Here is a 10,361-nt window from a genome sequence, read left to right on the forward strand (position 1 = left end):
TTCACAGCGCTTGCCACGCCTAACACTGCGTTCAGGCTCCGTTTTCCACACTAGAGTGTGAACTCCACGTGGCAGGAATAGTGTCTTTTTATTCCCAGCACCTAGAAAGACCATTGGTACTTAGTTGGCGTTCAATAAATGAGTGCTCAATAAATGAATACATTCAGCATCATTCTTATAAATTGTCTATGAAAATCAAGGAAGATTTATTTGAAGCACCACAGAATATGGGATCAGGTTCCAACAGAAAGCCTGACCTGAGGCTGTAAGCTCCAGGAACACAGGCATCCCCACCAGACGAGGGGGAGATGTGACTGTTTGAATTTTAGAGAAGGCTGGAGGTCTGAGAGTTAGCAGAGCCTTACTCAGCTAGGAACAGAACCTGGGGTTCCTGCTGCTTATTTCTATGCTAAAGCCATTTAGATTTCTCTCCCTCTTTCCCTCTCTCTCTCTCTCCCTCTCTCTTTCTCTCTCTCCCCTTCTCACTTTCCACAGTTAGTATAATCTCTATCTACACTTCAGCCACCTTTCTTGGGCCCAACAGGACTTCAGAATCTGTGCAGCCAATCTGTCAAAGTTTGTCATGTATTTGTTTTTTTTTTTTAATTTTTCATTACCATCCCTGCCCTAATGACTCCCCCATGTGGAGTGTTCAGAATCATGACCTTGACATCAGTGGTCTATGGTATCCTCACTTCTGCTCTGGAAGTTAGGGACTAAGGAAATGGTGGGAGACCTGAAGGCAAGTCATTACAAGCTCCATAAGATGAATTTACACAGCAAAATGAGTGGCCACTGAGCTTCCATTCCTCACAATGACCTTAGAGACCACAAAGGACAGGGTCCCCATTTTATAAATATGGAAAACTGAAGCCCAGAGAGGCAAAAAAGACCATTAAATGTCAGAACCCACATGCACTCTCAATAGTTTTATGAAAAAAAGTGAAACATTTTCTCTATGTGCCACACTCTAACTCAATAGATGGTTTCTTCTCCTCAGCAGTAAATAAACTAAATTCTATCCAATATTGGAAAAAGTTCAAAAACTTAAAACCTGACCCAGCTTCTGCCTCTAGCCTCCATCCTACATATTCTTTCTTCACAATCATACTTCTAGAAATAGAAGTTGACACTTGCCGATTTAACTTTCTCTGCTTAATCTATGGCCCCACATGGGAAAGTCTTTTCAAAAGCCCACCCTCCTCTATTAACCCTTACCTAGCAGCTAAGGGATTTGCTCCAGATCCCAGTGTTTCATTTATTCCCTCTCCCCCAAAATATGTGGATTCACTTTTCCTCTTGGGGGTTTGTCAAAAGCCTAAGTAACAATACTAACAACTGCTCAATTAAATAAGATTATCTATTACTTTTAACGTAAAGGGCATTTGTTTCAAAGGAATACAATTTCACATGCCTGCTTCTAGGGCTGAGTAGGAGGTGGATTTAGCAGACTGTTGAAGTCTTGACAAAATCACCTTCTTCCTGATGCTTGAATGGTAATTGACCCAATTCTCCTGTCATATGTAGCCAAGAAAAGCCTGGTGCTTTAGTGATGAGATGGCATGTAGATCTTGAGTTTTCTTCCCCAAAATAACCAACAATTTCTTTATTGGAGTCATTTTCTAACTTCTGCAAAATAGATAGGATGTCATTCAAAATTAATCCTGGCCAATTATTCATGTCTTTCAAATTATGTGACTTGCTTGTTCTATCAGTAGCCAGGAAATTGGGAAGGAGAAGGCAGGTCAGCTGTTGGCTAGAAAAGTCTGGGGTTTGCTGCGGGTGGATATGGAAGATAAAGAAATATCTCACTCTGAGTTCCACTGAAAATGGAGCCCAGGACAGAGGTGCTTTATTTGAAAGGTTGAGTCCCAAGGCAGTGAGAATGAACAAAAGAGAAGTGAGGCAGGGAAATATGGAAAGTCATGACATGGCAAGGCACAGCCACTGCTTTACCATACACCCCAAAGACACCACTGGTAACTCAGCAGGTGCAACTGCCAGCCACCTTGGACATCTTCAGATAAGCTGTTCAGAGAAATTGCTCAAAGCAGTCCCTCTGCAGGAATAAGGAAAGGTAATTTAACTGCCTGGCTCCATTCCATTTCCTACTTCCCACACTCACCACACAGGGAGTTTCTGCCCCCAAACTCTAAGTCATGTCACTCAACTACAGTAGCATTCACTCAGTACTGTATGCTCAGTACTACACTCAGTACTGATATTGGTTCATCATTTGTAACCAGTGTATCACATTGACGTAATCCCATATATTTTTAATGTGACTTTTCTGTGACCTAAACCTTCTTTGGGAATAAAGTGGGGGGAAAAAAAAGACACTCGTGAAGCATACAGAAGAAATTGTAAATATACATAAAAGATACACATTTTTTTAAATTTGGCTTTGTCCCCCTCTTGACATAGATGTGGAATGGACACAACCAAGCCAAGGTCCACAGGAAGGAGGCATACAGTAAGGATTAGAGTGGACTTAATGATATTCTATTCATGAACTATTGTGGTTAATAATCGAGAAAATGTGGCATTGGTGTGGAAAAAGTGGCCATGGTGGCTGCTGGGTGCGGGGAATGGGAAGAAGAGATGAGATGTGGAAGCATTTTCAGGACTTGGAGTTGTCCTGGGTGGTGCTGCAGGGACAATTGCCGGACATTGTATGTCCTCCCATGGCCCCCTGGATGGAACGTGGGAGAGTGTGCGCTATGGTGTGGACCACAGGCCATGGGTGCAGCGATGCCCAGAGATGTACTCACCAGATGCAATAGATGTGTCATGATGATGGGGGAGAGTGTTACTGTGGGGGGAATGGTGGGGGGGGCGGTGGGGGTGAATGGGGACCTCATATTTTTTGAATGTAATATTTTTTAAAAAATGAATAAATTGAGTAGAATTTGAAAAAATAAAAAAAATTTTAAAAATTTTAAAAAAAGAAAGGACATAAAAGCAAAAATAAATAAATAAATAAATTTGGCTTTGTTTGGGGGGGGGGTTGAATTACAGAAAGGTTACAACTATGGTAGAGGAGGATCACTGGTGAAGGGTGTCAGTGGTGGGGGCTGTGTGGTAAAGGATGCACCCAGGGCATGCCTTAATGGAAAGTGAATGTGTTCATGTGGTCATGGGGTGTTATCTCAGTGGGTGGAGACCCACACACACAATAACCAACAAAATATTAAATTCCCATACTGTGGATCCTGCTACATTCTCTAATAGAGTGACAAGAATCTCTAGAATACTTAGGCAGTGCCTAGTTAAAGAGGACAAACCAGTATGCCAGGCCTTTGATATTAATGTTTGTACTTATGAACCTTATTCTTGTAAAATAGAAACTGAGCCTAGTAATATATATTGCCTAAACGTTACCTTCTGAAAATCTCCTTGTTGCTTTAATATGGCCTTTCTCTAAGCCAAAATCAGCATATAAACTCACTATATTCCCTCTGGCATGGGACATGACTCCCTGGCACCAAGGGATTATTTCCAAGTGCCAACTAGTGAAACATTTGGAAAAAGACTTTGACCAAAAGGGGTATTTATTAAATATAAATGAGTTTTTATGGTTAAGAGTTTTCAAAATGAGCCGGGAGGTCATTCCAGAGGTTACACTTGTACACGTCCCAGCAGGATCTCACTGACTGCCACAGTAAACAGTGCCTCAAGCAGAGTGCCCTGGAGGGCTCAGAGACCTCCGGACACTATAGGCAGGGCAGACAACCCCAGGAAATTGACACCCATCAGTGGCCCTTCCCTTGGAATATATGATAACCTATCTCCCCAGTGTAACAGAGTTAGACTCATTTATAATTTTCCTACACGTTTCTTCTGCCCCTTTTATTTGAACCTATATTTAGCACCATATCTTTTAAATATATGTCTCAGAGACTTAAATCTTCAGACTGTTCATAGCCAGTTGAGCCCAGAATCTCAGCAGAGTTGCAGCCAACACCTACTCTCCAGTTCACTGGACTCTCCCAGGACAACTAACAAAAGGATGATGGTGGGCAAACCCATTTCAATAAACAGAGAGTATCTACAACTGCAAGCAAGACCGCTACATCCACCTGCCCCATGGGATCTAAGCTCCCTCTCAATCAGAAGCAGAGTGGGCATCACCATCCCATAATCCTCAAGACTGAGGGAAAAAAAACATAAGGGGGAATGCACTTATGGACCAATGTAGATTTATTATTATTCTAGTAATGGAAGAACTTGTAACATTGATATAAAGACAGAGGTTCTTAGGGGAGGGAGGGGGAAGAATAGGTGTAACATGGGACATTTCTGGGACATTGGAATTGTTCTGCATGATATTACAATGATGGATACAGGCCATTATACATTTTGACAAAACCTATAAATTGTGTGGTGCCAAGTATAAGCCATAATGTAAACTATATACCATGGTTAGCAGCAGTGCTTCAATATTTGTCCATCAATTATAATAAATGTACCACACTAATCAAAGATGTTATGAATGGGGGGAAGTGTGAGAGAGGGAGGAAGTGGGTTATATGGGAATGTCCTATATTTTCTATGAAACTTTTATGTAATCTAAAACTTCTTTAAAAATAAAGAAAAAATTTTTAAACGATTAACATTATATTCAAAGCATAGAAACACATAACTTTCTTCAACTTTTGCCAATTATCTCTTTGTGCTGAGAACCTGAACTATTTCCCTAACTACAGTAGTAAAGTAGAATTGCCAATTCAGGCATTTGAAAATCTTATATCAAATGTATGTATATCTGGGTTTAGGAGGGTGTTTCTGTGTTTGCTAAGTCCTTGCAAAATTCCTTATGATCTACTACAAAGACCACCAATGAATGCCTATGCCTCAAATATTTACCTAACTTTATCTCGTTAAGATATTTCACACAGCTGGACATGTTTTTCAATATGAAAACTCTTTTTTGATCCTCCTAAGTTTACTCTATTTCTGAGTGTTCCAGGTTCCCCAATAACTCTGGGAAATGAAAATTCCTTTTGAATGTCCAAATCATCTTCTTCTCTAGAAGCTCCTTATGATTTTTATTAATTTGCCCAATAAATGTCTATTGAACAGCTACAAAAGACAAAGACCCCTAGCAGTTGGCGTGGGTTATAAAAAAAATGACTGAAACACTAGTCTCAAGGAAGTCGTATGGCAATGGCAGATGGTAAGAATAAGCATCAACTGCAAAACAAGGTAGCTAAAGAGAGCCCAGAATGGAGGTTCCAGCAATATGAGATGCTTGACTGCAAAGGAAGGAGTCAGGAGCTAGGTTTGGGAGGTGAATTAGCTTCCTGTAGCTGCTTAAAACAGCAGATATTCTCTCACAGTTCTGGAGACCAGAAGTCTGAAATTAGTATCACTGGACCCAAAGTCAAGGTGTCCACCAGGCTGCACTCTGGAGGCTCTAAGAAAGAATCTGTTCCTTACCTCAAGAGCTTTAACTTAATAAATCTGCAGAGACATTTTTTCTAAATAAGGTAGCATTTACAGATTCCAGGGATTAGGAGCTGATATCTTTGGGGCCTCTACTCAGCTCCCTGCAGGGGGTCTGAATCAGATTGAATCTTGAAATAACTAGGATCTTAATTAGGCAGGGATGAGAAGAGAGGTGTTTCAGACAAAATCTTTGGGGCCTGAACTAACTATTGAGTGGCCAGACTTGACCAAATGGTAAAGGGATATAGTTGAGGAAAGAAAATTGGTGAACAGTTCAGCATTAGCAGCAGAGCTGTTTCAGCAGACATCTTCTTGGGCATCCACAGGTCACCATGGGAGCATTCCACAAAGCCACTTACAGTGTACTGGCTCAGGAAATTGTTCCTACAGCTGTTTTAATTGAAGAAAATCAAATCCATTTCATTTTGACAACACTGTCTTCCTCTTAGTAACCCAAAGAAGTTGCAAGTTTCCTCACAAGTAGTAGCTATCCATGCAATTACCATGGTACCTCTTCAAACTTTACCACTCTCTTCATGGCCCCTGGATACAAGTAGGATCAACTCAATCTGCAAGGTTGCCTAGATGTTCATTTCTTCTCATTCAGTGGAAACTCCATCACTTTAGAGTTTCTAATTTATGGAGCTTCTGTGGCATCACAGCATTCACTGTGTAAAATACTTAAATTCAGGGGGCCAAAAGCTAAATGTGCTGGTTATGAGACTAGGTTAACTAATATCATAAGTGAATTGGCTGAGGAGACCTAGAAATAATATAAAAAATTCTCCTTCCCTTTAAGTGAACCTTGAAGCACCTCACATCAGAGGGTATGACTAAAGATAACAAATATATGGAGAAAGAAAAAGAGAATAAGGAACAAGAACAGAGTATGATTTCAACAAGGACTAATATGGCACACTTACATGGTCTAACTGTTTCATTTAAAAAAATAATCTACCCCAAATTAAATGATGTTAGGAGCATGTCACTGCTGTGTGTCTTTATACAAGATCTTTGGCAAGACACAGAGAATAGTATTTTATTTCCTAATTTGATGCTACAATCTATGTGTTTCTTCAAATGTTAAGGTTGTGAAAAAATTCACATTACTTTTTTACTATTAGCTTTATCTATCCTGAGTTTGTGTCTCGTTTTTGTTTGGGTTTGTTTTCCAAGGTTTGTTAACCTCCAGACCATCATCATACCTTTCTTACTTCTTTCCGCTTATTTCTTGCTTTCTTTCACTCCCTTCACTTTCCCTGTCTCATCTGCCCTCCTTGTCTTATAAAGCCTGAAACTAAGGCCCACTATTGTGTGTGCCTTGACGTCTAGGGAAAACCAGGAGGGCCTCAAGTGGCCTAACCTAAGTTCCCCTCCTTACTGCTCCTGTGGTAAGGTCCCCTAGCCAAACAACCCCCCTTTTCAAGGGGACCAGGCACAGTTCCTTCCTCTCCCTGAGGAGAGGGTTTTAGTTCCCTGCCATCTTGCAGAATTATTAAACAAGCAAATCACATCCTCTCGTGGGAAACAAGGGTAGCCCCACCCTTTTGGTGCTCCAAAGCCTGCCTCCCACAGCCCCTGCTGGTTCGCTCTGCTACCAAGCACAAACCCCACATGGCCCTGCCTTGTGTGAGTAGATGCGACTAGTAAACGGTCAATCTCTTCTGTCCAGGCATCATGTGTTACCCATGCCCATAACTCTAGGGCAGGAATCTCTCCCTCACCAATGGAGTAAAGAGGAGATGATTGAAATGCTCTTCCTCCCAAGGCCAAAATGATTAACAATATTAAAAGGGAGGCAAGTAGAGGTAGGGTAGTTAGCATGCCAGGAGAAATGGTTCCCATTAGCCCTCACCTCAAAACTAAAGACACCTTAACAATCTGGCATTTGGAATTGAGAACTACCCCCTGGATCTCGGTTGTCACCTCCCAGTGTGTTATCAGCATCTCATGTGTGTGCTGACGGAGACCGAGGGTGAGCAGGCCTCGAACCACCCTGACTTGTCCTTCTGCATGTAGAACCCCTAGGAGTTAAAGGCTCCTATATTACTTTCCTGTAGCTGCCATAATATAGTATCACAAATTAGGTGCCTTAAAACAATACAAACTGGTTCTCTCACAGTTCTGGAGGCCAAAGTCCGAAATGAAGCCTCCCTCCAGAGGCTCTAGCAAAGAATCCTTACTTGCCTCTTTTAGCTCCTGGTGGCTGTCAGCAATACTTGGCTTCCTTGGCTTACAGAAACATCACTCTACTCTCCTGTCCACCTTCACATCCCCTTCTCTCTGTGTCTTCTCCTCTTCTGTTTGTCCCAAATCTCCCTCTGACTCTTATCAGGATACTTGTCATTGGATTTAGAATCCACCCAAATAATCTAGGATGATTTCTTCATCTCAAGATCCTTAATTTAGTTACATCTGCAAAGACAGACCCTTTTCCAAAAAGATGGCATTCACAGGTCCTAGGAATTAAGATATGGGCATATGTTTGGGGGTGGGGGTACCATTCAAGCCGCTACAGCAACCACGTGGGGGTAACTTTCTTGATGGTTACTAGATCCTAGCCTCAGAGGGTCATCAACTCTCTTGAGCCATCCAGTGCCCACCAATATTATCCCAAGTCTGTTAACAACACTAAACTTGTTCATATGTGTTCCCAATAAAAACAAATGTCAGTCTGCTCCTATTTGAGAATTTAGACAAAGGCAATAGAACTGATAAATACATTCAGTAGGAAATAGAAAAAACTTTGAAAACTAAGATTTAGGCCCTTTACATAGCATTTATAAACTATTTTATATATACAGGCTATTGCTGATATGGAGTTAGAACAGATATGCTCAAAATGGTAACATTTCACCTTAGAAATGACACAGAACCCTTGTCTTCATGTACATTACATTTCAAAAGAAGGCAGATATTACGCTGTCTTGTACCAAATGCCCTCAAGATTTTCTTTTGGAAACTGTAATACAAGTAATCTTTTTCTCTGCTCTAATCCAACTTCTTTGAGTGATGTGTAAACCCTAAAATTGTTTGTAGTTCTGCATCAGTATCCATTACGTTTGAAATGACCCCTACATTTCACATTCTATATGACATTTTCTGTCTTCTCTGGGAAGTACAGAAGATCCTTCATAGACACATTAATTGCTTGTGACATGAGGCATTCTCTTTGAACATTGGCGCTTTCTTGGTGAATCAGTAAATACTCTGTTATTTGGAGAGGACATTGTCACAAAACACTTTCCCTGGATCTTGCTTTCTACTTAAACATCATAATCACACAGGGCTGAGTTATGCCTTCTCTGCCACCCTGCTCACTCTGTACTCAGTGTGGATTTGGTGTTACAGTAGACTCAGAAACGATTCAATCCATCAAAGTACCAGTAATGATTTCTTCTGCGGGCATATTAATCTCACAGAAACTAAGCATTACATTTTAGACAATGAAGCTTACAAAATGCCTGTCAAATTTATATTTTTTAAATGCTTTATATTATATTCTTCCAAAACACACCCCACTCCATTGACCTTTAAGCACATTAACCTCTGCAGGGAAACTTTTTAAATCCATATTATGCCTATAAAGTCTCTAATTCAGCATTTAGTGAAGAAAATAGATTGTAGTTGGTGCTAAAATGTCAGTGAATCATCCACATCTGACAGTAGATTTGCTGAATGACAAAGAATAGCATTAAGCTCTTCTTAAAAAAAAACACAACATGGAAGAAAACACTGGTATATCCAAGGCAAACTTCCAAAAACTAGGCACCCTTTAAACTACATATTTGTGATTTACAAAGAAGCCTAAAACATAAATATTAGGTTGCAATCTGCCAACCAGCCCAAGGCACCTTTTGACTACTCATTATTATTTACCCCACCATACCCACAGTCTTCTAGTGTTTTCTGCCTGCCCAAGAATTAACCTAATTTCCCCAACTTCTCCCCACTCTGCTGTTTCTCGTCTTTCACCCTTAGTGATTTGGTAAATTTTAGACAGGTCTTCTTTCTTAAATTTTCTCCAATCCTATGTCCTTCGATCCCCTCTTTCTTCCTAATTCTCCTTCAAGCTTTTCCTGTTCCTTCAGAAAATGTGCATGCCCTTCTTTTGCCTCCTCACCTTGTTACATTTGAGTGACAAATAATCCATTTGTAACTATAATCATGACTGAGAAGCATAAGCATAGCATTCATGACACCACTAAATCAAGGGAAAGAAAAGCCATATATTTAGAAGTGAAATATGACATAATAAGAAACCAGTGCCTCAAACACTGAAGCCCTTGGAAATGCCCACAAAAGCTTCACTCTATCTTTGCCTCTCGCGGTACTCTGGTTGACTGATTTCCTGCAAGGACTGATATTCAGTGTAAACCCAAAAGGACTCCTTAACCCAGTTTTCTGGAAACAATGGCATGGTACAAGTATCCCTACCTTTTCCTTCCCTTCTCTTTCCTTTTTTCTTTTCACCGTATTGTGACCCTATCTAGCCAAAGAGGCTTTGTGAGTTCTCAAATTAGCCCAATCACATTTGGAATATTTTTTCTATCAATACCAGGAAAATATTATTCATTATTTTACCATATTATACCATACAACTAAATGCCTAAATTGTGACCCATTGTAAGTTGATGACTGTATTATTCAGCATTTTCCCCTTATATGCACTTCATGTATTCAATGCTTTATCTAAGACACAATCTGTTCCCTTTGTAGCCAGGTTTCCTACCAGAGAAATTCAAAGAGTTAATTATTTCAAAGATTCAGAATTCTCTACCCCCTTCCAACTTATTTTTTCTTCTTCATTCCAGTCCAGGCAAACCCAAACAGTTATATTCCAAATCTACATAAAAGAATATACTTAATTATAATTTGGGGGGAGGCTGAATTGTGGCAAATTTTCTGAACTA

The sequence above is a fragment of the Dasypus novemcinctus genome, chromosome 14 (assembly GCF_030445035.2).
Source record: "Dasypus novemcinctus isolate mDasNov1 chromosome 14, mDasNov1.1.hap2, whole genome shotgun sequence".
NCBI classification, from domain to species: Eukaryota; Metazoa; Chordata; class Mammalia; order Cingulata; family Dasypodidae; genus Dasypus; species Dasypus novemcinctus.